Raw genomic sequence first — 15,161 nt, forward strand, 5'->3', positions numbered from 1 at the left:
TGGTTTCTGTTAGAACTTTTCTACTTCTAACTACTGGTTCATAAATGAATACGTTTTAAAATGGAATGCATCAACAGAACGGTGTTGGCAGTATAAAAATATCTACAGCACCTTGTATTCCGAGGTGGTCTCCCATCCAAGTACTAACCAGGCCCAACACTGCTTAGCTTTCAAGATCAGATGAGATTGGGCGTATCCAGTGTGGTGTGGCTGTAGATGAGCTTTGTGGTTTCTGTTAGAACTTTTCTACTTCTAACTACTGGTTCATAAATTAATACGTTTGAAAATGGAATGCATCAACAGAACGGTGTTGGCAGTATAAAAATATCTACAGCACCTTGTATTCCCAGGTGGTCTCCCATCCAAGTACTAACCAGGCCCAACACTGCTTAGCTTCCAAGATCAGATGAGATTGGGCGTACCAAGTGTGGTGTGGCTGTAGATGAGCTTTGTGGTTTCTGTTAGAACTTTTCTACTTCTAACTACTGGTTCATAAATGAATACGTTTGAAAATGGAATGCATCAACAGAACGGTGTTGGCAGTATAAAAATATCTACAGCACCTTGTATTCCCTGGTGGTCTCCCATCCAAGTACTAACCAGGCCCAACACTGCTTAGCTTTCAAGATCAGATGAGATTGGGCGTATCCAGTGTGGTGTTGCTGTAGATGAACTTTCTGGTTTCTGTTAGAACTTTTCTACTTCTAACTACTGGTTCATAAATGAATACGTTTGAAAATGGAATGCATCAACAGAACGGTGTTGGCAGAATAAAAACATCTACAGCACTTTGTATTCCCAGGTGGTCTCCCATCCAAGTACTAACCAGGCCCAACACTGCTTAGCTTCCAAGATCAGATGAGATTGGGCGTATCCAGTGTGGTGTTGCTGTAGATGACCTTTCTGTTTTCTGTTAGAACTTTTCTACTTCTAACTACTGGTTCATAAATGAATACGTTTTAAAATGGAATGAATCAACAGAACGGTGTTGGCAGTATAAAAATATCTACAGCACCTTGTATTCCGAGGTGGTCTCGCATCCAAGTACTAACCAGGCCCAACACTGCTTAGCTTCCAAGATCAGATGAGATTGGGCGTATCCAGTGTGGTGTGGCTGTAGATGAGCTTTATGGTTTCTGTTAGAACTTTTCTACTTCTAACTACTGGTTCATAAATGAATACGTTTTAAAATGGAATGCATCAACAGAACGGTGTTGGCAGTATAAAATTATCTACAGCACCTTGTATTCCGAGGTGGTCTCCCATCCAAGTACTAACCAGGCCCAACACTGCTTAGCTTCCAAGATCAGATGAGATTGGGCGTATCCAGTGTGGTGTGGCTGTAGATGAGCTTTGTGGTTTCTGTTAGAACTTTTCTACTTCTAACTACTGGTTCATAAATGAATACGTTTTAAAATGGAATGCATCAACAGAACGGTGTTGGCAGTATAAAAATATCTACAGCACCTTGTATTCCCATGTGGTCTCCCATCCAAGTACTAACCAGGGCCAACACTGCTTAGCTTCCAAGATCAGATGAGATAGGGCGTATCCATTGTGGTGTTGCTGTAGATGAACTTTCTGGTTTCTGTTAGAACTTTTCTACTTCTAACTACTGGTTCATAAATGAATACGTTTTAAAATGGAATGCATCAACAGAACGGTGTTGGCAGTATAAAAATATCTACAGCACCTTGTATTCCGAGGTGGTCTCCCATCCAAGTACTAACCAGGCCCAACACTGCTTAGCTTCCAAGATCAGATGAGATTGGGCGTATCCAGTGTGGTGTGGCTGTAGATGAACTTTTTGGTTTCTGTTTGAACTTTTCTACTTCTAACTACTGGTTCATAAATGAATACGTTTTAAAATGGAATGCATCAACAGAACGGTGTTGGCAGTATAAAATTATCTACAGCACCTTGTATTCCCAGGTGGTCTCCCATCCAAGTACTAACCAGGCCCAACACTGCTTAGCTTTCAAGATCAGATGAGATTGGGCGTATCCAGTGTGGTGTGGCTGTAGATGAGCTTTGTGGTTTCTGTTAGAACTTTTCTACTTCTAACTACTGGTTCATAAATGAATACGTTTGAAAATGGAATGCATCAACAGAACGGTGTTGGCAGTATAAAAATATCTACAGCACCTTGTATTCCCAGGTGGTCTCCCATCCAAGTACTAACCAGGCCCAACACTGCTTAGCTTCCAAGATCAGATGAGATTGGGCGTACCAAGTGTGGTGTGGCTGTAGATGAGCTTTGTGGTTTCTGTTAGAACTTTTCTACTTCTAACTACTGGTTCATAAATGAATACGTTTGAAAATGGAATGCATCAACAGAACGGTGTTGGCAGTATAAAAATATCTACAGCACCTTGTATTCCCAGGTGGTCTCCCATCCAAGTACTAACCAGGCCCAACACTGCTTAGCTTCCAAGATCAGATGAGATTGGGCGTATCCAGTGTGGTGTTGCTGTAGATGAACTTTCTGGTTTCTGTTAGAACTTTTCTACTTCTAACTACTGGTTCATAAATGAATACGTTTGAAAATGGAATGCATCAACAGAACGGTGTTGGCAGTATAAAAACATCTACAGCACCTTGTATTCCCAGGTGGTCTCCCATCCAAGTACTAACCAGGCCCAACACTGCTTAGCTTCCAAGATCAGATGAGATTGGGCGTATCCAGTGTGGTGTTGCTGTAGATGAACTTTCTGGTTTCTGTTAGAACTTTTCTACTTCTAACTACTGGTTCATAAATGAATACGTTTTAAAATGGAATGAATCAACAGAACGGTGTTGGCAGTATAAAAATATCTACAGCACCTTGTATTCCGAGGTGGTCTCCCATCCAAGTACTAACCAGGCCCAACACTGCTTAGCTTCCAAGATCAGATGAGATTGGGCGTATCCAGTGTGGTGTGGCTGTAGATGAGCTTTATGGTTTCTGTTAGAACTTTTCTACTTCTAACTACTGGTTCATAAATGAATACGTTTTAAAATGGAATGCATCAACAGAACGGTGTTGGCAGTATAAAATTATCTACAGCACCTTGTATTCCGAGGTGGTCTCCCATCCAAGTACTAACCAGGCCCAACACTGCTTAGCTTCCAAGATCAGATGAGATTGGGCGTATCCAGTGTGGTGTGGCTGTAGATGAGCTTTGTGGTTTCTGTTAGAACTTTTCTACTTCTAACTACTGGTTCATAAATGAATACGTTTTAAAATGGAATGCATCAACAGAACGATGTTGGCAGTATAAAAATATCTACAGCACCTTGTATTCCCAGGTGGTCTCCCATCCAAGTACTAACCAGGCCCAACACTGCTTAGCTTCCAAGATCAGATGAGATAGGGCGTATCCAGTGTGGTGTTGCTGTAGATGAACTTTCTGGTTTCTGTTAGAACTTTTCTACTTCTAACTACTGGTTCATAAATGAATACGTTTTAAAATGGAATGCATCAACAGAACGGTGTTGGCAGTATAAAAATATCTACAGCACCTTGTATTCCGAGGTGGTCTCCCATCCAAGTACTAACCAGGCCCAACACTGCTTAGCTTCCAAGATCAGATGAGATTGGGCGTATCCAGTGTGGTGTTGCTGTAGATGAACTTTCTGGTTTCTGTTAGAACTTTTCTACTTCTAACTACTGGTTCATAAATGAATACGTTTGAAAATGGAATGCATCAACAGAACGGTGTTGGCAGTATAAAAACTTCTACAGCACCTTGTATTCCCAGGTGGTCTCCCATCCAAGTACTAACCAGGCCCAACACTGCTTAGCTTCCAAGATCAGATGAGATTGGGCGTATCCAGTGTGGTGTTGCTGTAGATGAACTTTCTGGTTTCTGTTAGAACTTTTCTACTTCTAACTACTGGTTCATAAATGAATACGTTTTAAAATGGAATGAATCAACAGAACGGTGTTGGCAGTATAAAAATATCTACAGCACCTTGTATTCCGAGGTGGTCTCCCATCCAAATACTAACCAGGCCCAACACTGCTTAGCTTCCAAGATCAGATGAGATTGGGCGTATCCAGTGTGGTGTGGCTGTAGATGAGCTTTATGGTTTCTGTTAGAACTTTTCTACTTCTAACTACTGGTTCATAAATGAATACGTTTTAAAATGGAATGCATCAACAGAACGGTGTTGGCAGTATAAAATTATCTACAGCACCTTGTATTCCGAGGTGGTCTCCCATCCAAGTACTAACCAGGCCCAACACTGCTTAGCTTCCAAGATCAGATGAGATTGGGCGTATCCAGTGTGGTGTGGCTGTAGATGAGCTTTATGGTTTCTGTTAGAACTTTTCTACTTCTAACTACTGGTTCATAAATGAATACGTTTTAAAATGGAATGCATCAACAGAACGGTGTTGGCAGTATAAAATTATCTACAGCACCTTGTATTCCGAGGTGGTCTCCCATCCAAGTACTAACCAGGCCCAACACTGCTTAGCTTCCAAGATCAGATGAGATTGGGCGTATCCAGTGTGGTGTGGCTGTAGATGAGCTTTGTGGTTTCTGTTAGAACTTTTCTACTTCTAACTACTGGTTCATAAATTAATACGTTTTAAAATGGAATGCATCAACAGAACGGTGTTGGCAGTATAAAAATATCTACAGCACCTTGTATTCCCAGGTGGTCTCCCATCCAAGTACTAACCAGGCCCAACACTGCTTAGCTTCCAAGATCAGATGAGATAGGGCGTATCCAGTGTGGTGTTGCTGTAGATGAACTTTCTGGTTTCTGTTAGAACTTTTCTACTTCTAACTACTGGTTCATAAATGAATACGTTTTAAAATGGAATGCATCAACAGAACGGTGTTGGCAGTATATAAATATCTACAGCACCTTGTATTCCGAGGTTGTCTCCCATCCAAGTACTAACCAGGCCCAACACTGCTTAGCTTCCAAGATCAGATGAGATTGGGCGTATCCAGTGTGGTGTGGCTGTAGATGAGCTTTATGGTTTCTGTTAGAACTTTTCTACTTCTAACTACTGTTTCATAAATGAACACGTTTGAAAATGGAATGCCTCAACAGAACGGTGTTGGTAGTATAAAAATATCTACAGCACCTTGTATCCCCAGGTGGTCTCCCATCCAAGTACTAACCAGGCCCAACACTGCTTAGCTTCCAAGATCAGATGAGATTGGACGTATCCAGTGTGGTGTGGCTGTAGATGAACTTTTTGGTTTCTGTTAGAACTTTTCTACTTCTAACTACTGGTTCATAAATGAATACGTTTTAAAATGGAATGCATCAACAGAACGGTGTTGGCAGTATAAAATTATCTACAGCACCTTGTATTCCCAGGTGGTCTCCCATCCAAGTACTAACCAGGCCCAACACTGCTTAGCTTTCAAGATCAGATGAGATTGGGCGTATCCAGTGTGGTGTGGCTGTAGATGAGCTTTGTGGTTTCTGTTAGAACTTTTCTACTTCTAACTACTGGTTCATAAATGAATACGTTTGAAAATGGAATGCATCAACAGAACGGTGTTGGCAGTATAAAAATATCTACAGCACCTTGTATTCCCAGGTGGTCTCCCATCCAAGTACTAACCAGGCCCAACACTGCTTAGCTTCCAAGATCAGATGAGATTGGGCGTACCAAGTGTGGTGTGGCTGTAGATGAGCTTTGTGGTTTCTGTTAGAACTTTTCTACTTCTAACTACTGGTTCATAAATGAATACGTTTGAAAATGGAATGCATCAACAGAACGGTGTTGGCAGTATAAAAATATCTACAGCACCTTGTATTCCCTGGTGGTCTCCCATCCAAGTACTAACCAGGCCCAACACTGCTTAGCTTCCAAGATCAGATGAGATTGGGCGTATCCAGTGTGGTGTTGCTGTAGATGAACTTTCTGGTTTCTGTTAGAACTTTTCTACTTCTAACTACTGGTTTATAAATGAATACGTTTTAAAATGGAATGCATCAACAGAACGGTGTTGGCAGTATAAAATTATCTACAGCACCTTGTATTCCGAGGTGGTCTCCCATCCAAGTACTAACCAGGCCCAACACTGCTTAGCTTCCAAGATCAGATGAGATTGGGCGTATCCAGTGTGGTGTGGCAGTAGATGAGCTTCGTGGTTTCTGTTAGAACTTTTCTACTTCTAACTACTGGTTCATAAATGAATACGTTTGAAAATGGAATGCATCAACAGAACGGTGTTGGCAGTATAAAAATATCTACAGCACCTTGTATTCCCAGGTGGTCTCCCATCCAAGTACTAACCAGGCCCAACACTGCTAAGCTTCCAAGATCAGATGAGATTGGACGTATCCAGTGTGGTGTGGCTGTAGATGAACTTTTTGGTTTCTGTTAGAACTTTTCTACTTCTAACTACTGGTTCATAAATGAATACGTTTTAAAATGGAATGCATCAACAGAACGGTGTTGGCAGTATAAAATTATCTACAGCACCTTGTATTCCCAGGTGGTCTCCCATCCAAGTACTAACCAGGCCCAACACTGCTTAGCTTTCAAGATCAGATGAGATTGGGCGTATCCAGTGTGGTGTGGCTGTAGATGAGCTTTGTGGTTTCTGTTAGAACTTTTCTACTTCTAACTACTGGTTCATAAATGAATACGTTTGAAAATGGAATGCATCAACAGAACGGTGTTGGCAGTATAAAAATATCTACAGCACCTTGTATTCCCAGGTGGTCTCCCATCCAAGTACTAACCAGGCCCAACACTGCTTAGCTTCCAAGATCAGATGAGATTGGGCGTACCAAGTGTGGTGTGGCTGTAGATGAGCTTTGTGGTTTCTGTTAGAACTTTTCTACTTCTAACTACTGGTTCATAAATGAATACGTTTGAAAATGGAATGCATCAACAGAACGGTGTTGGCAGTATAAAAATATCTACAGCACCTTGTATTCCCTGGTGGTCTCCCATCCAAGTACTAACCAGGCCCAACACTGCTTAGCTTCCAAGATCAGATGAGATTGGGCGTATCCAGTGTGGTGTTGCTGTAGATGAACTTTCTGGTTTCTGTTAGAACTTTTCTACTTCTAACTACTGGTTCATAAATGAATACGTTTTAAAATGGAATGCATCAACAGAACGGTGTTGGCAGTATAAAATTATCTACAGCACCTTGTATTCCGAGGTGGTCTCCCATCCAAGTACTAACCAGGCCCAACACTGCTTAGCTTCCAAGATCAGATGAGATTGGGCGTATCCAGTGTGGTGTGGCTGTAGATGAGCTTTGTGGTTTCTGTTAGAACTTTTCTACTTCTAACTACTGGTTCATAAATGAATACGTTTTAAAATGGAATGCATCAACAGAACGGTGTTGGCAGTATAAAAATATCTACAGCACCTTGTATTCCCAGGTGGTCTCCCATCCAAGTACTAACCAGGCCCAACACTGCTTAGCTTCCAAGATCAGATGAGATTGGGCGTATCCAGTGTGGTGTTGCTGTAGATGAACTTTCTGGTTTCTGTTAGAACTTTTCTACTTCTAACTACTGGTTCATAAATGAATACGTTTGAAAATGGAATGCATCAACAGAACGGTGTTGGCAGTATAAAAACATCTACAGCACCTTGTATTCCCAGGTGGTCTCCCATCCAAGTACTAACCAGGCCCAACACTGCTTAGCTTCCAAGATCAGATGAGATTGGGCGTATCCAGTGTGGTGTTGCTGTAGATGAACTTTCTGGTTTCTGTTAGAACTTTTCTACTTCTAACTACTGGTTCATAAATGAATACGTTTTAAAATGGAATGCATCAACAGAACGGTGTTGGCAGTATAAAAATATCTACAGCACCTTGTATTCCCAGGTGGTCTCCCATCCAAGTATTAACCAGGCCCAACACTGCTTAGCTTCCAAGATCAGATGAGATTGGGCGTACCAAGTGTGGTGTGGCTGTAGATGAGCTTTGTGGTTTCTGTTAGAACTTTTCTACTTCTAACTACTGGTTCATAAATGAATACGTTTTAAAATGGAATGAATCAACAGAACGGTGTTGGCAGTATAAAAATATCTACAGCACCTTGTATTCCGAGGTGGTCTCCCATCCAAGTACTAACCAGGCCCAACATTGCTTAGCTTCCAAGATCAGATGAGATTGGGCGTATCCAGTGTGGTGTGGCTGTAGATGAGCTTTATGGTTTCTGTTAGAACTTTTCTACTTCTAACTACTGGTTCATAAATGAATACGTTTTAAAATGGAATGCATCAACAGAACGGTGTTGGCAGTATAAAATTATCTACAGCACCTTGTATTCCGAGGTGGTCTCCCATCCAAGTACTAACCAGGCCCAACACTGCTTAGCTTCCAAGATCAGATGAGATTGGGCGTATCCAGTGTGGTGTGGCTGTAGATGAGCTTTGTGGTTTCTGTTAGAACTTTTCTACTTCTAACTACTGGTTCATAAATTAATACGTTTTAAAATGGAATGCATCAACAGAACGGTGTTGGCAGTATAAAAATATCTACAGCACCTTGTATTCCCAGGTGGTCTCCCATCCAAGTACTAACCAGGCCCAACACTGCTTAGCTTCCAAGATCAGATGAGATTGGGCGTATCCAGTGTGGTGTTGCTGTAGATGAACTTTCTGGTTTCTGTTAGAACTTTTCTACTTCTAACTACTGGTTCATAAATGAATACGTTTTAAAATGGAATGCATCAACAGAACGGTGTTGGCAGTATAAAAATATCTACAGCACCTTGTATTCCGAGGTGGTCTCCCATCCAAGTACTAACCAGGCCCAACACTGCTTAGCTTCCAAGATCAGATGAGATTGGGCGTATCCAGTGTGGTGTGGCTGTAGATGAACTTTTTGGTTTCTGTTAGAACTTTTCTACTTCTAACTACTGGTTCATAAATGAATACGTTTTAAAATGGAATGCATCAACAGAACGGTGTTGGCAGTATAAAATTATCTACAGCACCTTGTATTCCCAGGTGGTCTCCCATCCAAGTACTAACCAGGCCCAACACTGCTTAGCTTTCAAGATCAGATGAGATTGGGCGTATCCAGTGTGGTGTGGCTGTAGATGAGCTTTGTGGTTTCTGTTAGAACTTTTCTACTTCTAACTACTGGTTCATAAATGAATACGTTTGAAAATGGAATGCATCAACAGAACGGTGTTGGCAGTATAAAAATATCTACAGCACCTTGTATTCCCAGGTGGTCTCCCATCCAAGTACTAACCAGGCCCAACACTGCTTAGCTTCCAAGATCAGATGAGATTGGGCGTACCAAGTGTGGTGTGGCTGTAGATGAGCTTTGTGGTTTCTATTAGAACTTTTCTACTTCTAACTACTGGTTCATAAATGAACACGTTTGAAAATGGAATGCCTCAACAGAACGGTGTTGGTAGTATAAAAATATCTACAGCACCTTGTATTCCCAGGTGGTCTCCCATCCAAGTACTAACCAGGCCCAACACTGCTTAGCTTCCAAGTTCAGATGAGATTGGGCGTATCCAGTGTGGTATGGCTGTAGATGAGCTTTGTGGTTTCTGTTAGAACTTTTCTACTTCTAACTACTGGTTCATAAATGAATACGTTTGAAAATGGAATGCATCAACAGAACGGTGTTGGCAGTATAAAAATATCTACAGCACCTTGTATTCCCAGGTGGTCTCCCATCCAAGTACTTACCAGACCCAACACTGCTTAGCTTCCAAGATCAGATGAGATTGGGCGTATCCAGTGTGGTGTGGCTGTAAATGAGCTTTGAGGTTTCTGTTAGAACTTTTCTACTTCTAACTACTGGTTCATAAATGAATACGTTTGAAAATGGAATGCATCAACAGAACGGTGTTGGCAGTATAAAAATATCTACAGCACCTTGTATTCCCAGGTGGTCTCCCATCCAAGTACTAACCAGGCCCAACACTGCTAAGCTTCCAAGATCAGATGAGATTGGACGTATCCAGTGTGGTGTGGCTGTAGATGAACTTTTTGGTTTCTGTTAGAACTTTTCTACTTCTAACTACTGGTTCATAAATGAATACGTTTTAAAATGGAATGCATCAACAGAACGGTGTTGGCAGTATAAAATTATCTACATCACCGTGTATTCCCACGTAGTCTCCCATCCAAGTACTAACCAGGCCCAACACTGCTTAGCTTTCAAGATCAGATGAGATTGGGCGTATCCAGTGTGGTGTGGCTGTAGATGAGCTTTGTGGTTTCTGTTAGAACTTTTCTACTTCTAACTACTGGTTCATAAATGAATACGTTTGAAAATGGAATGCATCAACAGAATGGTGTTTGCAGTATAAAAATATCTACAGCACCTTGTATTCCCAGGTGGTCTCCCATCCAAGTACTAACCAGGCCCAACACTGCTTAGCTTCCAAGATCAGATGAGATTGGGCGTACCCAGTGTGGTGTGGCTGTAGATGAGCTTTGTGGTTTCTGTTAGAACTTTTCTACTTCTAACTACTGGTTCATAAATGAATACGTTTGAAAATGGAATGCATCAACAGAACGGTGTTGGCAGTATAAAAATATCTACAGCACCTTGTATTCCCAGGTGGTCTCCCATCCAAGTACTAACCAGGCCCAACACTGCTCAGCTTCCAAGATCAGATGAGATTGGGCGTATCCAGTGAGGTGTGGCTGTAGATGAGCTTTATGGTTTCTGTTAGAACTTTTCTACTTCTAACTACTGTTTCATAAATGAATACGTTTGAAAATGGAATGCATCAACAGAACGGTGTTGGTAGTATAAAAATATCTACAGCACCTTGTATTCCCAGGTGGTCTCCCATCCAAGTACTAACCAGATCCAACACTGCTTAGCTTCCAAGATCAGATGAGATTGGGCGTATCCAGTGTGGTGTGGCTGTAGATGAGCTTTGTGGTTTCTGTTAGAACTTTTCTACTTCTAACTACTGGTTCATAAATGAATACGTTTTAAAATGGAATGCATCAACAGAACGGTGTTGGCAGTATAAAAATATCTACAGCACCTTGTATTCCGAGGTCGTCTCCCATCCAAGTACTAACCATGCCCAACACTGTTTAGCTTCCAAGATCAGATGAGATTGGGCGTATCCAGTGTGGTGTGGCTGTAGATGAGCTTTGTGGTTTCTGTTAGAACTTTTCTACTTCTAACTACTGGTTCATAAATGAATACGTTTTAAAATGGAATGCATCAACAGAACGGTGTTGGCAGTATAAAAATATCTACAGCACCTTGTATTCCCAGGTGGTCTCCCATCCAAGTACTAACCAGGCCCAACACTGCTTAGCTTCCAAGATCAGATGAGATTGGGCGTATCCAGTGTGGTGTTGCTATAGATGAACTTTCTGGTTTCTGTTAGAACTTTTCTACTTCTAACTACTGGTTCATAAATGAATACGTTTTAAAATGGAATGCATCAACAGAACGGTGTTGGCAGTATAAGAATATCTACAGCACCTTATATTCCGAGGTGGTCTCCCATCCAAGTACTAACCAGGCCCAACACTGCTTAGTTTCCAAGATCAGATGAGATTGGGCGTATCCAGTGTGGTGTGGTTGTAGATGAGCTTTATGGTTTCTGTTAGAACTTTTCTACTTCTAACTACTGTTTCATAAATGAACACGTTTGAAAATGGAATGCCTCAACAGAACGGTGTTGGTAGTATAAAAATATCTACAGCACCTTGTATCCCCAGGTGGTCTCCCATCCAAGTACTAACCAGGCCCAACACTGCTTAGCTTCCAAGATCAGATGAGATTGGGCGTATCCAGTGTGGTGTGGCAGTAGATGAGCTTCGTGGTTTCTGTTAGAACTTTTCTACTTCTAACTACTGGTTCATAAATGAATACGTTTGAAAATGGAATGCATCAACAGAACGGTGTTGGCAGTATAAAAATATCTACAGCATCTTGTATTCCGAGGTGGTCTCCCATCCAAGTACTAACCAGGCCCAACACTGCTTAGCTTCCAAGATCAGATGAGATTGGGCGTATCCAGTGTGGTGTGGCTGTAGATGAACTTTTTGGTTTCTGTTAGAACTTTTCTACTTCTAACTACTGGTTCATAAATGAATACGTTTTAAAATGGAATGCATCAACAGAACGGTGTTGGCAGTATAAAATTATCTACAGCACCTTGTATTCCCAGGTGGTCTCCCATCCAAGTACTAACCAGGCCCAACACTGCTTAGCTTTCAAGATCAGATGAGATTGGGCGTATCCAGTGTGGTGTGGCTGTAGATGAGCTTTGTGGTTTCTGTTAGAACTTTTCTACTTCTAACTACTGGTTCATAAATGAATACGTTTGAAAATGGAATGCATCAACAGAACGGTGTTGGCAGTATAAAAATATCTACAGCACCTTGTATTCCCAGGTGGTCTCCCATCCAAGTACTAACCAGGCCCAACACTGCTTAGCTTCCAAGATCAGATGAGATTGGGCGTACCAAGTGTGGTGTGGCTGTAGATGAGCTTTGTGGTTTCTGTTAGAACTTTTCTACTTCTAACTACTGGTTCATAAATGAATACGTTTGAAAATGGAATGCATCAACAGAACGGTGTTGGCAGTATAAAAATATCTACAGCACCTTGTATTCCCTGGTGGTCTCCCATCCAAGTACTAACCAGGCCCAACACTGCTTAGCTTCCAAGATCAGATGAGATTGGGCGTATCCAGTGTGGTGTTGCTGTAGATGAACTTTCTGGTTTCTGTTAGAACTTTTCTACTTCTAACTACTGGTTCATAAATGAATACGTTTGAAAATGGAATGCATCAACAGAACGGTGTTGGCAGTATAAAAACATCTACAGCACCTTGTATTCCCAGGTGGTCTCCCATCCAAGTACTAACCAGGCCCAACACTGCTTAGCTTCCAAGATCAGATGAGATTGGGCGTATCCAGTGTGGTGTTGCTGTAGATGAACTTTCTGGTTTCTGTTAGAACTTTTCTACTTCTAACTACTGGTTCATAAATGAATACGTTTTAAAATGGAATGAATCAACAGAACGGTGTTGGCAGTATAAAAATATCTACAGCACCTTGTATTCCGAGGTGGTCTCCCATCCAAGTACTAACCAGGCCCAACACTGCTTAGCTTCCAAGATCAGATGAGATTGGGCGTATCCAGTGTGGTGTGGCTGTAGATGAGCTTTATGGTTTCTGTTAGAACTTTTCTACTTCTAACTACTGGTTCATAAATGAATACGTTTTAAAATGGAATGCATCAACAGAACGGTGTTGGCAGTATAAAATTATCTACAGCACCTTGTATTCCGAGGTGGTCTCCCATCCAAGTACTAACCAGGCCCAACACTGCTTAGCTTCCAAGATCAGATGAGATTGGGCGTATCCAGTGTGGTGTGGCTGTAGATGAGCTTTGTGGTTTCTGTTAGAACTTTTCTACTTCTAACTACTGGTTCATAAATGAATACGTTTTAAAATGGAATGCATCAACAGAACGGTGTTGGCAGTATAAAAATATCTACAGCACCTTGTATTCCCAGGTGGTCTCCCATCCAAGTACTAACCAGGCCCAACACTGCTTAGCTTCCAAGATCAGATGAGATAGGGCGTATCCAGTGTGGTGTTGCTGTAGATGAACTGTCTGGTTTCTGTTAGAACTTTTCTACTTCTAACTACTGGTTCATAAATGAACACGTTTTAAAATGGAATGCATCAACAGAACGGTGTTGGCAGTATAAAAATATCTACAGCACCTTGTATTCCGAGGTGGTCTCCCATCCAAGTACTAACCAGGCCCAACACTGCTTAGCTTCCAAGATCAGATGAGATTGGGCGTATCCAGTGTGGTGTGGCTGTAGATGAGCTTTGTGGTTTCTGTTAGAACTTTTCTACTTCTAACTACTGGTTCATAAATGAATACGTTTGAAAATGGAATGCATCAACAGAACGGTGTTGGCAGTATAAAAATATCTACAGCACCTTGTATTCCCAGGTGGTCTCCCATCCAAGTACTAACCAGGCCCAACACTGCTTAGCTTCCAAGATCAGATGAGATTGGGCGTACCAAGTGTGGTGTGGCTGTAGATGAGCTTTGTGGTTTCTGTTAGAACTTTTCTACTTCTAACTACTGGTTCATAAATGAATACGTTTTAAAATGGAATGAATCAACAGAACGGTGTTGGCAGTATAAAAATATCTACAGCACCTTGTATTCCCAGGTGGTCTCCCATCCAAGTACTAACCAGGCCCAACATTGCTTAGCTTCCAAGATCAGATGAGATTGGGCGTATCCAGTGTGGTGTGGCTGTAGATGAGCTTTATGGTTTCTGTTAGAACTTTTCTACTTCTAACTACTGGTTCATAAATGAATACGTTTTAAAATGGAATGCATCAACAGAACGGTGTTGGCAGTATAAAATTATCTACAGCACCTTGTATTCCGAGGTGGTCTCCCATCCAAGTACTAACCAGGCCCAACACTGCTTAGCTTCCAAGATCAGATGAGATTGGGCGTATCCAGTGTGGTGTGGCTGTAGATGAGCTTTGTGGTTTCTGTTAGAACTTTTCTACTTCTAACTACTGGTTCATAAATTAATACGTTTTAAAATGGAATGCATCAACAGAACGGTGTTGGCAGTATAAAAATATCTACAGCACCTTGTATTCCCAGGTGGTCTCCCATCCAAGTACTAACCAGGCCCAACACTGCTTAGCTTCCAAGATCAGATGAGATAGGGCGTATCCAGTGTGGTGTTGCTGTAGATGAACTTTCTGGTTTCTGTTAGAACTTTTCTACTTCTAACTACTGGTTCATAAATGAATACGTTTTAAAATGGAATGCATCAACAGAACGGTGTTGGCAGTATAAAAATATCTACAGCACCTTGTATTCCGAGGTGGTCTCCCATCCAAGTACTAACCAGGCCCAACACTGCTTAGCTTCCAAGATCAGATGAGATTGGGCGTATCCAGTGTGGTGTGGCTGTAGATGAACTTTTTGGTTTCTGTTAGAACTTTTCTACTTCTAACTACTGGTTCATAAATGAATACGTTTTAAAATGGAATGCATCAACAGAACGGTGTTGGCAGTATAAAATTATCTACAGCACCTTGTATTCCCAGGTGGTCTCCCATCCAAGTACTAACCAGGCCCAACACTGCTTAGCTTTCAAGATCAGATGAGATTGGGCGTATCCAGTGTGGTGTGGCTGTAGATGAGCTTTGTGGTTTCTGTTAGAACTTT

At 41.6% G+C, this 15,161-nt stretch overlaps 61 non-coding genes and 6 pseudogenes across 61 annotated transcripts; all 67 read right to left on the reverse strand.

Annotated features, from left to right (window-relative positions):
- Positions 1–99: 99 nt before the first annotated feature.
- LOC135068891 (5S ribosomal RNA) lies at positions 100–218 on the reverse strand. The gene has a single exon (XR_010255082.1). It is a non-coding gene; the product is annotated as a 5S ribosomal RNA (ribosomal RNA).
- A 107-nt stretch (positions 219–325) lies between these two features.
- On the reverse strand, positions 326–444 carry LOC135064296 (5S ribosomal RNA). Its single transcript, XR_010250606.1, has one exon. It is a non-coding gene; the product is annotated as a 5S ribosomal RNA (ribosomal RNA).
- A 107-nt stretch (positions 445–551) lies between these two features.
- On the reverse strand, positions 552–670 carry LOC134884318 (5S ribosomal RNA). Its single transcript, XR_010168470.1, has one exon. It is a non-coding gene; the product is annotated as a 5S ribosomal RNA (ribosomal RNA).
- Positions 671–777: 107 nt separating this feature from the next.
- LOC135070959 (5S ribosomal RNA) lies at positions 778–896 on the reverse strand. Its single transcript, XR_010257106.1, has one exon. It is a non-coding gene; the product is annotated as a 5S ribosomal RNA (ribosomal RNA).
- Positions 897–1,003: 107 nt separating this feature from the next.
- Positions 1,004–1,122, reverse strand: LOC134887863 (5S ribosomal RNA; annotated as a pseudogene).
- Positions 1,123–1,229: 107 nt separating this feature from the next.
- LOC135061978 (5S ribosomal RNA) lies at positions 1,230–1,348 on the reverse strand. The gene has a single exon (XR_010248343.1). It is a non-coding gene; the product is annotated as a 5S ribosomal RNA (ribosomal RNA).
- A 107-nt stretch (positions 1,349–1,455) lies between these two features.
- On the reverse strand, positions 1,456–1,574 carry LOC134892634 (5S ribosomal RNA; annotated as a pseudogene).
- Positions 1,575–1,681: 107 nt separating this feature from the next.
- Positions 1,682–1,800, reverse strand: LOC135061933 (5S ribosomal RNA). The gene has a single exon (XR_010248298.1). It is a non-coding gene; the product is annotated as a 5S ribosomal RNA (ribosomal RNA).
- Positions 1,801–1,907: 107 nt separating this feature from the next.
- LOC135061618 (5S ribosomal RNA) lies at positions 1,908–2,026 on the reverse strand. The gene has a single exon (XR_010247995.1). It is a non-coding gene; the product is annotated as a 5S ribosomal RNA (ribosomal RNA).
- A 107-nt stretch (positions 2,027–2,133) lies between these two features.
- Positions 2,134–2,252, reverse strand: LOC135064297 (5S ribosomal RNA). The gene has a single exon (XR_010250607.1). It is a non-coding gene; the product is annotated as a 5S ribosomal RNA (ribosomal RNA).
- Positions 2,253–2,359: 107 nt separating this feature from the next.
- LOC135059908 (5S ribosomal RNA) lies at positions 2,360–2,478 on the reverse strand. Its single transcript, XR_010246304.1, has one exon. It is a non-coding gene; the product is annotated as a 5S ribosomal RNA (ribosomal RNA).
- Positions 2,479–2,585: 107 nt separating this feature from the next.
- LOC135061516 (5S ribosomal RNA) lies at positions 2,586–2,704 on the reverse strand. The gene has a single exon (XR_010247892.1). It is a non-coding gene; the product is annotated as a 5S ribosomal RNA (ribosomal RNA).
- Positions 2,705–2,811: 107 nt separating this feature from the next.
- Positions 2,812–2,930, reverse strand: LOC135061934 (5S ribosomal RNA). Its single transcript, XR_010248299.1, has one exon. It is a non-coding gene; the product is annotated as a 5S ribosomal RNA (ribosomal RNA).
- Positions 2,931–3,037: 107 nt separating this feature from the next.
- LOC135061936 (5S ribosomal RNA) lies at positions 3,038–3,156 on the reverse strand. The gene has a single exon (XR_010248301.1). It is a non-coding gene; the product is annotated as a 5S ribosomal RNA (ribosomal RNA).
- A 107-nt stretch (positions 3,157–3,263) lies between these two features.
- LOC135067895 (5S ribosomal RNA) lies at positions 3,264–3,382 on the reverse strand. The gene has a single exon (XR_010254102.1). It is a non-coding gene; the product is annotated as a 5S ribosomal RNA (ribosomal RNA).
- Positions 3,383–3,489: 107 nt separating this feature from the next.
- On the reverse strand, positions 3,490–3,608 carry LOC135067248 (5S ribosomal RNA). Its single transcript, XR_010253468.1, has one exon. It is a non-coding gene; the product is annotated as a 5S ribosomal RNA (ribosomal RNA).
- Positions 3,609–3,715: 107 nt separating this feature from the next.
- Positions 3,716–3,834, reverse strand: LOC135068118 (5S ribosomal RNA). The gene has a single exon (XR_010254325.1). It is a non-coding gene; the product is annotated as a 5S ribosomal RNA (ribosomal RNA).
- A 107-nt stretch (positions 3,835–3,941) lies between these two features.
- On the reverse strand, positions 3,942–4,060 carry LOC135069117 (5S ribosomal RNA). Its single transcript, XR_010255307.1, has one exon. It is a non-coding gene; the product is annotated as a 5S ribosomal RNA (ribosomal RNA).
- Positions 4,061–4,167: 107 nt separating this feature from the next.
- LOC135061979 (5S ribosomal RNA) lies at positions 4,168–4,286 on the reverse strand. Its single transcript, XR_010248344.1, has one exon. It is a non-coding gene; the product is annotated as a 5S ribosomal RNA (ribosomal RNA).
- Positions 4,287–4,393: 107 nt separating this feature from the next.
- Positions 4,394–4,512, reverse strand: LOC135061980 (5S ribosomal RNA). Its single transcript, XR_010248345.1, has one exon. It is a non-coding gene; the product is annotated as a 5S ribosomal RNA (ribosomal RNA).
- Positions 4,513–4,619: 107 nt separating this feature from the next.
- Positions 4,620–4,738, reverse strand: LOC135067896 (5S ribosomal RNA). Its single transcript, XR_010254103.1, has one exon. It is a non-coding gene; the product is annotated as a 5S ribosomal RNA (ribosomal RNA).
- Positions 4,739–4,845: 107 nt separating this feature from the next.
- On the reverse strand, positions 4,846–4,964 carry LOC134888012 (5S ribosomal RNA; annotated as a pseudogene).
- A 107-nt stretch (positions 4,965–5,071) lies between these two features.
- Positions 5,072–5,190, reverse strand: LOC134885130 (5S ribosomal RNA). Its single transcript, XR_010169253.1, has one exon. It is a non-coding gene; the product is annotated as a 5S ribosomal RNA (ribosomal RNA).
- A 107-nt stretch (positions 5,191–5,297) lies between these two features.
- On the reverse strand, positions 5,298–5,416 carry LOC135061619 (5S ribosomal RNA). The gene has a single exon (XR_010247996.1). It is a non-coding gene; the product is annotated as a 5S ribosomal RNA (ribosomal RNA).
- A 107-nt stretch (positions 5,417–5,523) lies between these two features.
- Positions 5,524–5,642, reverse strand: LOC135064298 (5S ribosomal RNA). The gene has a single exon (XR_010250608.1). It is a non-coding gene; the product is annotated as a 5S ribosomal RNA (ribosomal RNA).
- Positions 5,643–5,749: 107 nt separating this feature from the next.
- On the reverse strand, positions 5,750–5,868 carry LOC135065246 (5S ribosomal RNA). Its single transcript, XR_010251530.1, has one exon. It is a non-coding gene; the product is annotated as a 5S ribosomal RNA (ribosomal RNA).
- Positions 5,869–5,975: 107 nt separating this feature from the next.
- LOC135068736 (5S ribosomal RNA) lies at positions 5,976–6,094 on the reverse strand. The gene has a single exon (XR_010254929.1). It is a non-coding gene; the product is annotated as a 5S ribosomal RNA (ribosomal RNA).
- Positions 6,095–6,201: 107 nt separating this feature from the next.
- Positions 6,202–6,320, reverse strand: LOC134885767 (5S ribosomal RNA). Its single transcript, XR_010169873.1, has one exon. It is a non-coding gene; the product is annotated as a 5S ribosomal RNA (ribosomal RNA).
- Positions 6,321–6,427: 107 nt separating this feature from the next.
- Positions 6,428–6,546, reverse strand: LOC135061620 (5S ribosomal RNA). The gene has a single exon (XR_010247997.1). It is a non-coding gene; the product is annotated as a 5S ribosomal RNA (ribosomal RNA).
- Positions 6,547–6,653: 107 nt separating this feature from the next.
- Positions 6,654–6,772, reverse strand: LOC135064299 (5S ribosomal RNA). Its single transcript, XR_010250609.1, has one exon. It is a non-coding gene; the product is annotated as a 5S ribosomal RNA (ribosomal RNA).
- A 107-nt stretch (positions 6,773–6,879) lies between these two features.
- On the reverse strand, positions 6,880–6,998 carry LOC135065247 (5S ribosomal RNA). The gene has a single exon (XR_010251531.1). It is a non-coding gene; the product is annotated as a 5S ribosomal RNA (ribosomal RNA).
- Positions 6,999–7,105: 107 nt separating this feature from the next.
- On the reverse strand, positions 7,106–7,224 carry LOC135061937 (5S ribosomal RNA). The gene has a single exon (XR_010248302.1). It is a non-coding gene; the product is annotated as a 5S ribosomal RNA (ribosomal RNA).
- A 107-nt stretch (positions 7,225–7,331) lies between these two features.
- On the reverse strand, positions 7,332–7,450 carry LOC135059909 (5S ribosomal RNA). Its single transcript, XR_010246305.1, has one exon. It is a non-coding gene; the product is annotated as a 5S ribosomal RNA (ribosomal RNA).
- Positions 7,451–7,557: 107 nt separating this feature from the next.
- On the reverse strand, positions 7,558–7,676 carry LOC135061517 (5S ribosomal RNA). The gene has a single exon (XR_010247893.1). It is a non-coding gene; the product is annotated as a 5S ribosomal RNA (ribosomal RNA).
- A 107-nt stretch (positions 7,677–7,783) lies between these two features.
- Positions 7,784–7,902, reverse strand: LOC134885679 (5S ribosomal RNA). Its single transcript, XR_010169789.1, has one exon. It is a non-coding gene; the product is annotated as a 5S ribosomal RNA (ribosomal RNA).
- A 107-nt stretch (positions 7,903–8,009) lies between these two features.
- LOC135069993 (5S ribosomal RNA) lies at positions 8,010–8,128 on the reverse strand. The gene has a single exon (XR_010256170.1). It is a non-coding gene; the product is annotated as a 5S ribosomal RNA (ribosomal RNA).
- A 107-nt stretch (positions 8,129–8,235) lies between these two features.
- LOC135061938 (5S ribosomal RNA) lies at positions 8,236–8,354 on the reverse strand. Its single transcript, XR_010248303.1, has one exon. It is a non-coding gene; the product is annotated as a 5S ribosomal RNA (ribosomal RNA).
- Positions 8,355–8,461: 107 nt separating this feature from the next.
- LOC135059910 (5S ribosomal RNA) lies at positions 8,462–8,580 on the reverse strand. The gene has a single exon (XR_010246306.1). It is a non-coding gene; the product is annotated as a 5S ribosomal RNA (ribosomal RNA).
- Positions 8,581–8,687: 107 nt separating this feature from the next.
- LOC135061981 (5S ribosomal RNA) lies at positions 8,688–8,806 on the reverse strand. The gene has a single exon (XR_010248346.1). It is a non-coding gene; the product is annotated as a 5S ribosomal RNA (ribosomal RNA).
- A 107-nt stretch (positions 8,807–8,913) lies between these two features.
- LOC135061622 (5S ribosomal RNA) lies at positions 8,914–9,032 on the reverse strand. Its single transcript, XR_010247998.1, has one exon. It is a non-coding gene; the product is annotated as a 5S ribosomal RNA (ribosomal RNA).
- Positions 9,033–9,139: 107 nt separating this feature from the next.
- On the reverse strand, positions 9,140–9,258 carry LOC135064300 (5S ribosomal RNA). The gene has a single exon (XR_010250610.1). It is a non-coding gene; the product is annotated as a 5S ribosomal RNA (ribosomal RNA).
- A 107-nt stretch (positions 9,259–9,365) lies between these two features.
- On the reverse strand, positions 9,366–9,484 carry LOC135058300 (5S ribosomal RNA). Its single transcript, XR_010244731.1, has one exon. It is a non-coding gene; the product is annotated as a 5S ribosomal RNA (ribosomal RNA).
- A 107-nt stretch (positions 9,485–9,591) lies between these two features.
- LOC135068687 (5S ribosomal RNA) lies at positions 9,592–9,710 on the reverse strand. The gene has a single exon (XR_010254881.1). It is a non-coding gene; the product is annotated as a 5S ribosomal RNA (ribosomal RNA).
- Positions 9,711–9,817: 107 nt separating this feature from the next.
- On the reverse strand, positions 9,818–9,936 carry LOC134885768 (5S ribosomal RNA). Its single transcript, XR_010169874.1, has one exon. It is a non-coding gene; the product is annotated as a 5S ribosomal RNA (ribosomal RNA).
- A 107-nt stretch (positions 9,937–10,043) lies between these two features.
- Positions 10,044–10,162, reverse strand: LOC134890940 (5S ribosomal RNA; annotated as a pseudogene).
- A 107-nt stretch (positions 10,163–10,269) lies between these two features.
- Positions 10,270–10,388, reverse strand: LOC135059485 (5S ribosomal RNA). The gene has a single exon (XR_010245886.1). It is a non-coding gene; the product is annotated as a 5S ribosomal RNA (ribosomal RNA).
- Positions 10,389–10,495: 107 nt separating this feature from the next.
- On the reverse strand, positions 10,496–10,614 carry LOC135068125 (5S ribosomal RNA). The gene has a single exon (XR_010254333.1). It is a non-coding gene; the product is annotated as a 5S ribosomal RNA (ribosomal RNA).
- Positions 10,615–10,721: 107 nt separating this feature from the next.
- On the reverse strand, positions 10,722–10,840 carry LOC135067424 (5S ribosomal RNA). The gene has a single exon (XR_010253640.1). It is a non-coding gene; the product is annotated as a 5S ribosomal RNA (ribosomal RNA).
- Positions 10,841–10,947: 107 nt separating this feature from the next.
- Positions 10,948–11,066, reverse strand: LOC134893427 (5S ribosomal RNA; annotated as a pseudogene).
- A 107-nt stretch (positions 11,067–11,173) lies between these two features.
- LOC135063230 (5S ribosomal RNA) lies at positions 11,174–11,292 on the reverse strand. The gene has a single exon (XR_010249565.1). It is a non-coding gene; the product is annotated as a 5S ribosomal RNA (ribosomal RNA).
- Positions 11,293–11,399: 107 nt separating this feature from the next.
- On the reverse strand, positions 11,400–11,518 carry LOC134891592 (5S ribosomal RNA; annotated as a pseudogene).
- A 107-nt stretch (positions 11,519–11,625) lies between these two features.
- LOC134884333 (5S ribosomal RNA) lies at positions 11,626–11,744 on the reverse strand. The gene has a single exon (XR_010168485.1). It is a non-coding gene; the product is annotated as a 5S ribosomal RNA (ribosomal RNA).
- A 107-nt stretch (positions 11,745–11,851) lies between these two features.
- Positions 11,852–11,970, reverse strand: LOC134884920 (5S ribosomal RNA). The gene has a single exon (XR_010169051.1). It is a non-coding gene; the product is annotated as a 5S ribosomal RNA (ribosomal RNA).
- Positions 11,971–12,077: 107 nt separating this feature from the next.
- Positions 12,078–12,196, reverse strand: LOC135061623 (5S ribosomal RNA). Its single transcript, XR_010247999.1, has one exon. It is a non-coding gene; the product is annotated as a 5S ribosomal RNA (ribosomal RNA).
- A 107-nt stretch (positions 12,197–12,303) lies between these two features.
- LOC135064301 (5S ribosomal RNA) lies at positions 12,304–12,422 on the reverse strand. The gene has a single exon (XR_010250611.1). It is a non-coding gene; the product is annotated as a 5S ribosomal RNA (ribosomal RNA).
- Positions 12,423–12,529: 107 nt separating this feature from the next.
- Positions 12,530–12,648, reverse strand: LOC135065249 (5S ribosomal RNA). The gene has a single exon (XR_010251533.1). It is a non-coding gene; the product is annotated as a 5S ribosomal RNA (ribosomal RNA).
- A 107-nt stretch (positions 12,649–12,755) lies between these two features.
- Positions 12,756–12,874, reverse strand: LOC135061518 (5S ribosomal RNA). Its single transcript, XR_010247894.1, has one exon. It is a non-coding gene; the product is annotated as a 5S ribosomal RNA (ribosomal RNA).
- A 107-nt stretch (positions 12,875–12,981) lies between these two features.
- LOC135061982 (5S ribosomal RNA) lies at positions 12,982–13,100 on the reverse strand. Its single transcript, XR_010248347.1, has one exon. It is a non-coding gene; the product is annotated as a 5S ribosomal RNA (ribosomal RNA).
- A 107-nt stretch (positions 13,101–13,207) lies between these two features.
- Positions 13,208–13,326, reverse strand: LOC135061983 (5S ribosomal RNA). The gene has a single exon (XR_010248348.1). It is a non-coding gene; the product is annotated as a 5S ribosomal RNA (ribosomal RNA).
- Positions 13,327–13,433: 107 nt separating this feature from the next.
- LOC135067897 (5S ribosomal RNA) lies at positions 13,434–13,552 on the reverse strand. The gene has a single exon (XR_010254104.1). It is a non-coding gene; the product is annotated as a 5S ribosomal RNA (ribosomal RNA).
- Positions 13,553–13,659: 107 nt separating this feature from the next.
- Positions 13,660–13,778, reverse strand: LOC135061939 (5S ribosomal RNA). Its single transcript, XR_010248304.1, has one exon. It is a non-coding gene; the product is annotated as a 5S ribosomal RNA (ribosomal RNA).
- Positions 13,779–13,885: 107 nt separating this feature from the next.
- LOC135064302 (5S ribosomal RNA) lies at positions 13,886–14,004 on the reverse strand. The gene has a single exon (XR_010250612.1). It is a non-coding gene; the product is annotated as a 5S ribosomal RNA (ribosomal RNA).
- A 107-nt stretch (positions 14,005–14,111) lies between these two features.
- On the reverse strand, positions 14,112–14,230 carry LOC135062944 (5S ribosomal RNA). The gene has a single exon (XR_010249286.1). It is a non-coding gene; the product is annotated as a 5S ribosomal RNA (ribosomal RNA).
- Positions 14,231–14,337: 107 nt separating this feature from the next.
- On the reverse strand, positions 14,338–14,456 carry LOC135061940 (5S ribosomal RNA). Its single transcript, XR_010248305.1, has one exon. It is a non-coding gene; the product is annotated as a 5S ribosomal RNA (ribosomal RNA).
- Positions 14,457–14,563: 107 nt separating this feature from the next.
- LOC135067898 (5S ribosomal RNA) lies at positions 14,564–14,682 on the reverse strand. The gene has a single exon (XR_010254105.1). It is a non-coding gene; the product is annotated as a 5S ribosomal RNA (ribosomal RNA).
- Positions 14,683–14,789: 107 nt separating this feature from the next.
- On the reverse strand, positions 14,790–14,908 carry LOC135061984 (5S ribosomal RNA). The gene has a single exon (XR_010248349.1). It is a non-coding gene; the product is annotated as a 5S ribosomal RNA (ribosomal RNA).
- Positions 14,909–15,015: 107 nt separating this feature from the next.
- LOC135061624 (5S ribosomal RNA) lies at positions 15,016–15,134 on the reverse strand. The gene has a single exon (XR_010248000.1). It is a non-coding gene; the product is annotated as a 5S ribosomal RNA (ribosomal RNA).
- Positions 15,135–15,161: the final 27 nt, after the last annotated feature.

The sequence above is a fragment of the Pseudophryne corroboree genome, chromosome 3 (assembly GCF_028390025.1).
Source record: "Pseudophryne corroboree isolate aPseCor3 chromosome 3, aPseCor3.hap2, whole genome shotgun sequence".
Classification (NCBI taxonomy): Eukaryota; Metazoa; Chordata; class Amphibia; order Anura; family Myobatrachidae; genus Pseudophryne; species Pseudophryne corroboree.